The sequence below is a fragment of the Cibotium barometz genome, chromosome 56 (genome assembly GCF_041138505.1).
Source record: "Cibotium barometz isolate CiBa-2024 chromosome 56, ASM4113850v1, whole genome shotgun sequence".
In the NCBI taxonomy this organism is placed as follows: domain Eukaryota; kingdom Viridiplantae; phylum Streptophyta; class Polypodiopsida; order Cyatheales; family Cibotiaceae; genus Cibotium; species Cibotium barometz.
Genome location: NC_141101.1, coordinates 29,598,895 through 29,610,290, shown reverse-complemented (window position 1 = coordinate 29,610,290; position 11,396 = coordinate 29,598,895).

Below are 11,396 nucleotides of genomic sequence, written 5' to 3'. Positions count from 1 at the left end.
AAACAACCGTGCTCGTTTGCATATTTTTCTGATCGACAAACAAGAAATTAAATTAAACATTAATACTCAAGAATGTTTTGATCATATTTCATTAGTTTGAAGGTCATCTTACATCATGGTAATGCCTCCCAATTGACGGTCTCTCCTTCTTCTTCAAGCATCTCAAACAAGGCCACAAGGCCATGTTTGTGAGCGTACTTCTCCTCTCGCCTACTTGGTGGGCGATTCATGGCCAACTCCTGCACACACGATTAACAATTATAACTTTTAGAAATCAACATTTAGCCCACATACATACATTTAAATAAATAAAATTGCTACAAACACTTACGAATTCATGGCGCATGGTTTCGTAACCACCACTCCCGAGATGAGAAGCCCCTACTGTTTGGAGTCTTGCCCTTGCCGCCTCTCTTTGTTGTTGAAACCTGTCTGGTGTCTCGGTGAGCTCCTGAGCAATGGCTGCCCACTCCCTGTCATCTAGCCAAACAGGTTTCTCCTTCCCCTCTCTGAATGCGTCCCTCGCCTCTGACCTACGATGCCCCATCAAAATGCGAGCTGTATACTGTATCCACTCATTAGAGACGACATTCATAGGGTCAGATGGCTGGAACTCTTGCTTTATCTTTGTGTTTAGATAATTTTTCTTCCCCTTGTCTTGCTGATCCCATTTAGTCATGATAGAGTCATGAAACTGTATAGTGCACAATTGTCGAATGCGTGTCTTCATTGCCTTCCCTGCACTATCCATTATTGGTGCCCCATCCCTAATTGTGTAAATCTTGCTGTTGTCATGGTCATGTGCACCCCAGGGAGTGGAAGGTGACCCTATGGGTGTGCTATCAACAGATGAGAGCGAAGGACGACGCTCACGTGGTGGTGGTGTCACAGCATCTGTGGCACTACCACCACAACAACCTCCCCCTGAAGACCTACTACGTGAGCGCCGTCTATGTGAAGAGGTGGTAGATCGAGCTGTAAGAGGAGTGGAAGGCTGTGTGGTATGAGGTGTGGGAGCTGCTGTCGTACCCACGGGTGTGGGAACTGGCGTCGGGAAGCCAGATGGTGAGGCAGATGTCCCTGCTCCAGAACCCCAATAACTCTGAGCCATGGCTCTCTGCTCTGGAGTCATGGACGAAAGAAAACCATATAACTGCTGGGGACTCATGCCCTGCGGTGTAGGATTAAATGAGAAATCTGGACTGTAGTCGTAGGGCGGTGAGTCACCCATGGCCTGTTGGACAAAAAACCATATGACAAACTTGTACCGAATGAAAATTACACGGTAAACAATGAATGAAAGAACCATAAGATAAACATTAACAATGATAAACAACATTGGTAAAACTATATCAACTTGCTCCTACAGTAGTGATTATGATGGTAAACATTAACAATGGTAAACAATGCAATGTCATAAAACCATTACAAATATGTCATAACTATTTGCATAATCATTAAGATACATCATTTTAAATATCATTATCTATTCTATCATCCTCATTAAGATCAGTAGCCCCAAAGAGATCTATGTCTATGTACATTTCAGCATCCTCATCATTAAAAGTCCCTTGATGAAGGATGTCTTCATCATCTATGTCTTCTTCCTCAACTTGTTTTTCAGCTTCCTTGGTTTGCACCTCTTCATTTGGATCTTGCTCTAGTTGCTCCTCTTCATTTGCTTGCTCCTCTTCATTGTTGATATCGGCTTGTTCTTGCTGCTCTCCATTACCCTGTGCATCCACATCACCTTGTTGTAGCTCAAATTCTTCAAAAATTTGCTTACTGCGGGGGGCGACTTGAACCACAAACAGCCAGCGTGGATCTTTTGGATCCGCTTTAAAGACAACCTGCTCACAATGCTCTGGGCGCACAAAAGTATCTTGCTGATCGGTCCATACCTTTGTGGAGCCCACTTGGATGAGGCCACTCTTGTCTCTACGTACAGTTGCATGTGGCCCATTCATGATTACCTTGAACCACTTCACATCAAAGATAAACAACTCAAAACTTCTGAAGCCAACCTTTAATATATCTTGAATGGTTCCAAAGTAATCAAGCATTCCAGTAATTATGTTATCATCACTTGCACTTGCACGACTTTCTTGAACAAACTGTGCTGTGACACCACAATCAAAGGTTGCTCTTCTTTGGTCTATTCGTTCTACTCGAAAATGACGTCCATGTGACCAAAACGCCCCATATTTGTGATACTACAAATAGCACAAAAAGTTTGTTGATGGAGAATCAAACACAGAGACATGTAGAGAAAAAAATGAGAGACATGTAGAACTTAAACACTTACATGCCAATCGCATCCTTTTGTAAGCTCCTCCTCCTCCTCCGTTATAGGTAAACCAGCACGTTTGGCTTCTAAAATTGTAGCTTCTAGCCATCTACCTGTGGGAAAGTCCGGAAGAGCTTGCATACCTTCTGGATATGGGAGATTTCTTGTAGTGCGATTCCTTCTGAAACTTAAACGATCTTGTACTCGCTGTCGCTTGAGAGCTTCATATGTCTCAATCCACTTCTCCATTACATGAGAGTTCAAGATGCAAAATTTGTTGATTTTTTCTCTCAAAGTGTTATCCATCTTTCTCTTAATGCCTTGGCCTTGAGGTTCCTCACCAATGACTCGCCTGTTGGACTCTTGAGACCATAGTCGAGGTATCTCTGGATCTGAGGAACTTAAATATTCAGTGATGTAAACAAGGGACTCTTGTATCAGCCACCCTTCTGACATACTACCCTCTGGGCGAGCCATTTGGCGAACAAATCCCTTTAATGTCTTCATAAACCTCTCCAAAAAGAACATCCATCTTGAATGGACTGTTCCAGCAACTGCAACCTCATCTACAACATGAACTAGCAGATGCATCTGGATTGTTAATAAACTTGTAGGGAAAAACTTCTCTACCATGCAGACTGCCTCTATGGAGTTTAAACGCGCTGTCTCCAAAGTGTCTCTCTTTATCTCTTTTGAAGAAATCCAGCGCACCAATGTGCCAATCTTATAGATAGTAGCTCTAATGTCTTCAGTGAGGCAATCTTTTATTGCTATGGGTAGCACAAATTGTAGAAACTTGTGCCAATCATGACTCTTGAGACCACTAAGATCATCATCCTTTGTAAATGCACTTTTCAAGCAATGCATACAACCTGTAGGAGTCCGAAACTCTGAAATTGTCCTCTTGACTTGTTGTTCCTCCATCTTGCTAAAAACCCATGGGGCTCTTGGAAGTAGCACCTTTCCATTGGGTCTAGTGCGAGCCCACAACTCTTGCATACAACCAATCTCTTCCAAGTCATCCCTTTGGCCTTTAGTATCCTTTTTTCCTGTCATGGTCTTCCACAGAATGTCAGCTACATTCTTGAAAATATGCATCGGGTCAAGCAAATGGTTTATAAGGAGATCACCCCAATAGGGGAGTTGGTGAAAGATAGAGAGCCTCTTCATCCCAGGACATGCCAAGTTGCCACATTCCTCCCATTTGATCTTCCAATCGCTTGCCTTCAATGCACTTGGAGGAGGTCTTCCTAGATTACCATCCCGCAATTCATGATTTTCTGGAAGATACCTAACATGTCCTTGGTAGACATTCTTTCGTAATGCTTTTGAGTATCTTGAATCAAGTCGAGGACCACATACAGGACATGCATTGTAACCCGATATAGACAAACCTGAGCATTCTCCATAGCCAGGCCAATCATGCATTGTCCACATGAGAATACCTTGCATAGTTTGTAAGTCTTTGGCCACTCTGCTGCTTTGACATGTCCTTCACTTCAATTCCGTTCCACAAGGTGCGTAACTCATCAATAAGTGGTGCCAAATACACATCCATGTTCTTCACCTTGTACTTTCCTGGAACTATTAATGAGAGCAACAGATGACCTTTCTTTATTGCTAACCATGGCGGAAGATTATAATTCACAAGGCAAACAGGCCATGTGCTCCATGAAGAGCTTCTTAAACCAAAAGGGTTTACACCATCCATTGCTAGGCCAAGACGGAGGTTTCTAGGTTCTTCCTTAAAAGCCGGCCATTTCTCTTCAATGTGTCTCCATGCGGGTGAGTCAGCAGGCACACGCATCACTTCATCTGTGGATCGAGTTGTGGCATGCCATGTCATCAAGCTTGCTATTGATTTGCACCTGAACATGCTTTTTATCCTTGGGATGATTGGAAAGTGCTTGAGAACCTTTACCGGGACAGCTTCCCCCTGAACATCTTCTCTATATCTGTTAGAGCCACAATGGGGACATTCTTGCAAATGCTCATATTCATGGCGGAAGAGGCAACAATCATTGCGACAAGCATGAATATTATTGTAATCCATGCCTATGGATTTCAATAACTTCTTCGCATCTGCACGAGATGGAGGCATCTCGTTGCCAGGGGGCAATATTTGATCTTTCAAAAGCCTGCAAGTATGGCAATATCTGATCGTTACTATTGTAACATTTTCTCAAATACAAGTTGATAATTTAACATTTCAACAGTAGGTGTAATCTCCAAAAAAAGACCTTACTTGAATAGTTCAGTGACACTTGTATTAGACCATCCAAAAACTGACTGCAAATTTAGCATCGTAAGAGATGCACGCAATACAGATATGTTGGCACCATTGTATAATGGAAGGCGTGCAAGTTTACGCATGGCCTCTTCCTCTGGTTCATAATTTGACCGTTGAGAATGTCGTGGTTGATGATCTTCATGTTCATGCTCCTCGAAGAGAGCTTCTTGTTGCTCGATGAAGGCATCCAACATTTCTTCCATTGGACCTTCTTCCATTTCCTGACCTTCTTCCATTCCCTCGGGTGCTGTTAATTGAGCTCCATCTGTCACTCCCTCCTGCGATATCCTCATCCTTTGTTGGGGACGAGAATTCACAGGCGCAATGTTATCAAGATGCGGCTGCACACTTGCTTGGTTGTACGATTGAAACCGTAAATTTTGCAAGCGCTCCATTGGAAATATGCCAGCGTCATGAACATGCTCGTTGCAAATCCTTCGTTTTCGAAAGATTTGGTACTTACATCGCATGCATGGACACGCTATTCTCTCTTCAAGATTGAGAGGCTCCATCTAGCAGGATAACATGTATATGCAGCTCATTAAACACAAATCAGCTTATCTCCTCTCCATACAAAATTAAATAGAATTTGAACAAGGATGAAGAGAGAAGCTATCTCTATTCATAAATAGCTGTTTATAAAGGCCTTATGCAATAATCTAAATGCATATTATAAGTATAAGCTTGCATAATAAGGCTGCAAGACTTATGCATAAGCTCTATGCATAAGCCTTATGCATAAGCTCTATGCATAAGCCATATGCATAAGTCTTATGCACACGCTCTATGCATAAGTCTTATGCATAAGCCATATGCACACGCTCTATGCACAAGTCTTATGCATAAGCCATAAGCTCGGACCTAATCCCAAAAACCCTAGGACTGAATTACGGTTTTGTAAATTCCGCCAGAGTCTCCTTTGTAATTGGAACCAAATCTCAAATGAAAATGCAACTTCTTAAAACTTGTACGCAATACTCTTTGTATCCCACAATGTCATGAAAGATCATATGCATTTGCAATATCCACACAATATGACGGAAAAGGGGCCCCATTGCCCAAATGCATCCACAAAGTCGATGGTGAGGATTGTTGAGGACGCGCGTTGAAGCTTGCCGATCTCCCGGCCAAGCTCTTCTCACCCCTTCACCGAGTTTTCCTCCAAGGTGAAGGTTGAGGCCATTTCTTCACACCGGTGTACCTAATCCCCCTTCGTACCGCTTTACCAAGCAATCACGGCACAAAGAGTTCAAGCCATTCTCCCCTTGGCCTCTCCAACCAATGCCAAGGTACCCTCACACATTGCTAGATTCTATAGAAACTTGAAGTGGTTGCAATGGTGAGTGTAGGTACAAAATGATGTGGATAATATCAAATGATAGAACAAGTTTGTTGGCTTACAAGTATTGAGCATGACTCATGCCCTTTTACAATTTAGAACTCATCAATAAAGCATGGACTCATGCCTCAATCCATCATCCAAAAGCTCCAACACAAACCAACAATTCAGAATGCCCTCACCATGGCATTTGCATAAGCATTTGTTAACCACAATCAAGGCATTTGCAATTGCATTTCAACAATCCCTTTCACATAAGCCTTATGCACATGCTCTATGCAATTACGCTCTATGCATAAGCCTTATGCACACGCTCTATGCATAAGCCTTATGCATAAGCTCTATGCATAAGCCATATGCATAAGTCTTATGCGTACGCTCTATGCATAAGCCATATGCATAAGTCTTATGCATACGCTCTATGCATAAGTCTTATGCATACGCTCTATGCAAGACTTATGCATAAGCTCTATGCATAAGCTCTATGCTATATGCCTTATGCACTATGCTAACCCTTAATCCCTTTCACATAAGCCTTATGCACACGCTCTATGCAATTACGCTCTATGCAATTACGCTCTATGCATAAGCCTTATGCACACGCTCTATGCATAAGCCTTATGCATAAGCTCTATGCATAAGCCATATGCATAAGCCATATGCATAAGTCTACCTGCGTACGCTCTATGCATAAGCCATATGCATAAGTCATATGCATAAGTCTTATGCATACGCTCTATGCATAAGTCTTATGCATACGCTCTATGCAAGACTTATGCATAAGCTCTATGCATAAGCTCTATGCTATATGCCTTATGCACTATTATGCTAACTCTTAATCCCTTTCACATAAGCCTTATGCACACGCTCTATGCAATTACGCTCTATGCAATTACGCTCTATGCATAAGCCTTATGCACACGCTCTATGCATAAGCCTTATGCATAAGCTCTATGCATAAGCCATATGCATAAACTCTATGCATAAGTCATATGCATAAGTCTTATGCATACGCTCTATGCATAAGTCTCTTGCATACGCTCTATGCAAGACTTATGCATAAGCTCTATGCTATATGCCTTATGCACTATGCTAACCCTTAATCTCATCACCCAATGGTGTAATAAACATGATCTTGTTTTACGTACATGGATAATAGAGATTGCAAGCTTATTATAGGTTTTATGCATAGATATTAAATTAATCCTATGTGTAAGCTTACAAGAACCCAAAACTAACCCTAAACCATAAAACAGAGATGCAAAAATTCATAGAAAATAGCATAAACAAGAAAAATCGAAAGAGGATCTACCTCTTTTTTGCAAAGCTGAAGGAGAGGATTGGTGAAAGATTGGTGAGGTGAAAGAGCTGCAAAACAAAATATTAAACAAACTAATTAGTAAATTAAACACAAGAAAAAGAACTAATACAAAACCCTAAAATCTCTATGCATGCATTAGGAGATCTATGCATACATAGAGAGCTCTCAACATGCATAGAGAGCCAAAAAAACACAAAACCCTAAACATCCTAATTCTTAAATTAAAAACTAAAAGCAATTGCAATAACATGTTAGGAGAAGGAGAAGAGGAGAAAAGAAGAAAGAAGGAGAAAAGAGGAGAGAGGAAAAAAGAGGAGAGAGAGAGAAAGAGAAGAGGGAGAGAAAGCACCTTCTTCGCTTGTACTTGCGCTTCCTCTGCGAAAAAACCAGAAAATAGGCTCTCGGCTGTGAAAAACTTACGAGCGCCGGTATATGCTACGGAATATGCGTCGGAATATACGTCGGTATATGCTACGGAATATGCGTCGGTATAGGCGTCGGAATAAGCGTCGGTATAGGCGTCGGTATACGCGATGGGACACGAAAATTTAAAAAAACCCCGCCATGCTTGTCTCCTCCAACATGACGACGGACATACCGACGTTCGACATTTGCGTCGGTATTTTAGCGTCGGTATGTCCTCAAGCTCTTGTAGTGTCCATCTGATCAAAGGATTCCTCCATAGGTTAAGCTTATAAATCTCAATTTACTAAGATTGCATCTAGATTCAAATCAATAACACAGCATTGAAAACCATTTTGAGATTCTCCTCCTCAGCTTTTAAACTATTTACAGTTCTTCATTTTGAAGGCCAATAATCTCAATAACCAACTCTAGTACCAAGATTAGGGGACAAAGGAAAATGACCACCAAGATTAGTGGATAAATTCTCCTCCTTTGCTTTTAAACTACTTATAGTTCTTCATTTTGAACACCAATAATCTTAATAACCAAATCTAGTGCCAAGTTTAGGGGATGAAGGCTACCAACAAGATTAGTGGATGAAATATCACAAATAGAAGAGGGGTAAGAGGATATTTCAATAGAAAACTTTCATGCCACAAAACCATTCAATAGGAGTTTTGATTCAGCCCCCATCAAAGGACAAAGATGGCATAAGCAATCTTACTACACCAAACCCCATTTTGCTAAGAACTCTACTTTGAAAGGACCAATGTACTATGTCACATGCTTTATCAAGATCCAACTAGAGCATGATGCGCTTTTGCCTAGTTTTTGGAGCCAATTCCTTAACAATGATAGTGATATAAATATTGTCCATAATGGACCTTCCCTCAATGAACACATGTTGGTTCTTGGTAACTACTAAATTGTAAGAGGGGAGATATCTTGATAGCTACCACTTGAGTCAAGATCTTGTAAAGGCACAAACAACATGGTTATGGGTCTCTAATGGGAGGATCTCTCACATGCCATGGGGACTACCTTGATTAATTTTTCCTTGACTATATTCTTAACTTCACCATATCTAAGGACCCCACCAATGATGATGAACATTACATGTTCCTTGAGTAGATGCCAAAATTATAAGAAGAACGTCATTGAAAGCTAAACGACATCACAATAAGCTTTATGCATTTAATAACTTATTGTTGGAGTGGAGACAAAGGTAGTAACTTACACACATATATGCAACAAGCAATGAGAGATAGAGAAAGGCATAACACTCAAGGTAGATTGATGAGAATGAGTGAAATACAAGTGAAATGACATGATAAGGTAACTTACACACACTCATAACGCACGCTCGAGGAAAAAAAACCTCCTAAGCAGGGAAAAAGTGGCCCGACCCATGTCACTACCATTATAAATCCCCAGTGTAGTGATGATGTCAACATGTACATGGATCATGTGGTTGATCAATCCCTAAATGGTAATAAGCCCAAAGTTTTACAAAAAGCTTCAAACTTCTCTCATTAAAGAGAACCTTTGTGAACATATTTGCTACATTGTCATGTGTAGAGACATAAGCTAGGCTAATCTCTCCTACAATGAGCCTCTCCCTAATATAATGATAATGCACCTCAATGTGCTTTATGTGAGCATGAAACACTACACTCTAGTTGTGTCAATGAAGATGGAGTTGTGGAATTGCTGTCCAACACTAAGATCTACCATACACACTCCACAGTCGTCGCTATAGAAAAGATGCCCTATGCTCAGCTTCACAGATTGAAGTAGCCATCATCGACCATTAGTGGACACTCGCGTGCCATAACATCTAGTCCAACCAGAGTCACTGAAAGCATGTAGTTGAATATCACCATTAGTGGACACTCGCATGTCATAACATCTAGCCCAAACGGAGTCACTCAAAGCATATAGTTGAATATCACCCCCTCAGCATAGAATAGCCCAAGGGATTGAGCACCCTATAAGTATCCACGGATTGAATGCCTTGTAAGTATCAAAATACTTTATTGATAGCTTGCCAATGGTTATTTATGGGACTATGCATAAACCTTCTCAACTTGGAGACCCCAAACTAAGTGTCTAGCCTCGTATTACATAGAAAAATGAGGCACCCACAACAACTTGCTTATAAAGTGATGCATCAAATGGTTCACCTACATACTGGGGACTGACCTTAGCACTTGTCTACTTATAGTCGTAAGACCAAACCATGTAAGCAGTCTTTGTATACACTTTGACTGCAACATCATAATACCATCATCACACTGCATAAACTATATTCACAAATAATAATGCAATGAGCCCAAATCTTCATCTTAAACGACACATGTAATTCACCCTTGATGGAGGTTGAAATCTTCTCCTCATTAGGGCCTGTGAATAGCATGTTATCAATTTATAAAATGATGACCAAAAAATAATCTTTACTTCTCTTTTACAGAGAGGGTACTCTCAATTGGACTGTTGCAAAAATCTCTTCTCCTCATTAGGGTCTGTGAGCAACATGCTATCAGCATAAAAAATGATGAACAAAAAACAATCTTTACTCCTCTTTTACATAGAGGGTACTCTTAATTGAATTCTTGCAAAAACCATTTGTAGCCAAGTGTGCATTTATGCTCAAGAGCTTGCTTAAGGCCATATAAAGCTTTTCTTAACCTACATATTTTAGAATCACAGCCCTCATCAACAAAACCATAAGGCTAAGATACATAAACCTCCTCATGCAAATCACCATTCAAGAAGACATTCTTGATATCTAACTGATGTACATTCCAATAATGATATACATTGCCAATACAATAATACAACTCGTTTATAGTCATACAAGACTTGAGCGTAAAAGTCTCATCATAATCTATGCCCTTCTCCTGAGCATAACCCTTTGCAATAAGCTTGCCTTGTAGGCGGTTAATGCTACCATCGACTTTACGCTTAAGCTTATAAACCCTCTTCATACCAATGCTCTTTTTTCCATCATATAAATATGCCAAATACTAAGCGTCATTTTTGAGGATTAAGTTGTACTCATCCTATATGGCCTGTATATCCAATGATCATTTTCATGTGCTTCATCAAAGGAAGCATGTTCCTCTTCATTACATATACTAGCAATGAGAGTGCGATCCACAAAAGAATAAGTACATGATGAGAAACTACATGCGTCATGCTAGGTAAAGGAGTAGCTAATTTGCTTAAGTAAAGACATTACATCCCTTTTCTTCCAAGGGAGAGATGACTTAGAAAAATAGGTCACTAAGAGATATAAGATCACTATCCATACATATGGGCTCTTTGCATGTATATGCAAGGCCACATAAATCAAGAAGAATGTTCCACTTCATGAGGGTGGACATATGACAATGGAGTCTTTCTTTATCATAGCCCCATGACCAATAGGGTTGCTATTGAGAGGAGATTATCAAGTCCTCGGATTGGACTCTTTGCATGTATATGCAAGGCCACATCAATCAAGAAGAATGTTCCACTTCATGAGGGTGGACATATGACAATAGAGTCTTTCTTTATCATAGCCCCATGACCAATAGGGTTGGTTAAATCAATAAAGGCACTTGAGCCATTGAGAGGAGATAATCAAGTCCTTGGATCAGATGCCCATGATGACTAGATAGAGGCACCATAATGTGTTCCTAAGCCATAAGTTCTTGCTGTAGAGGTGCATGGTAAGTTCTTGCTATAGAGGTGTATTTTGAGATGAATTACA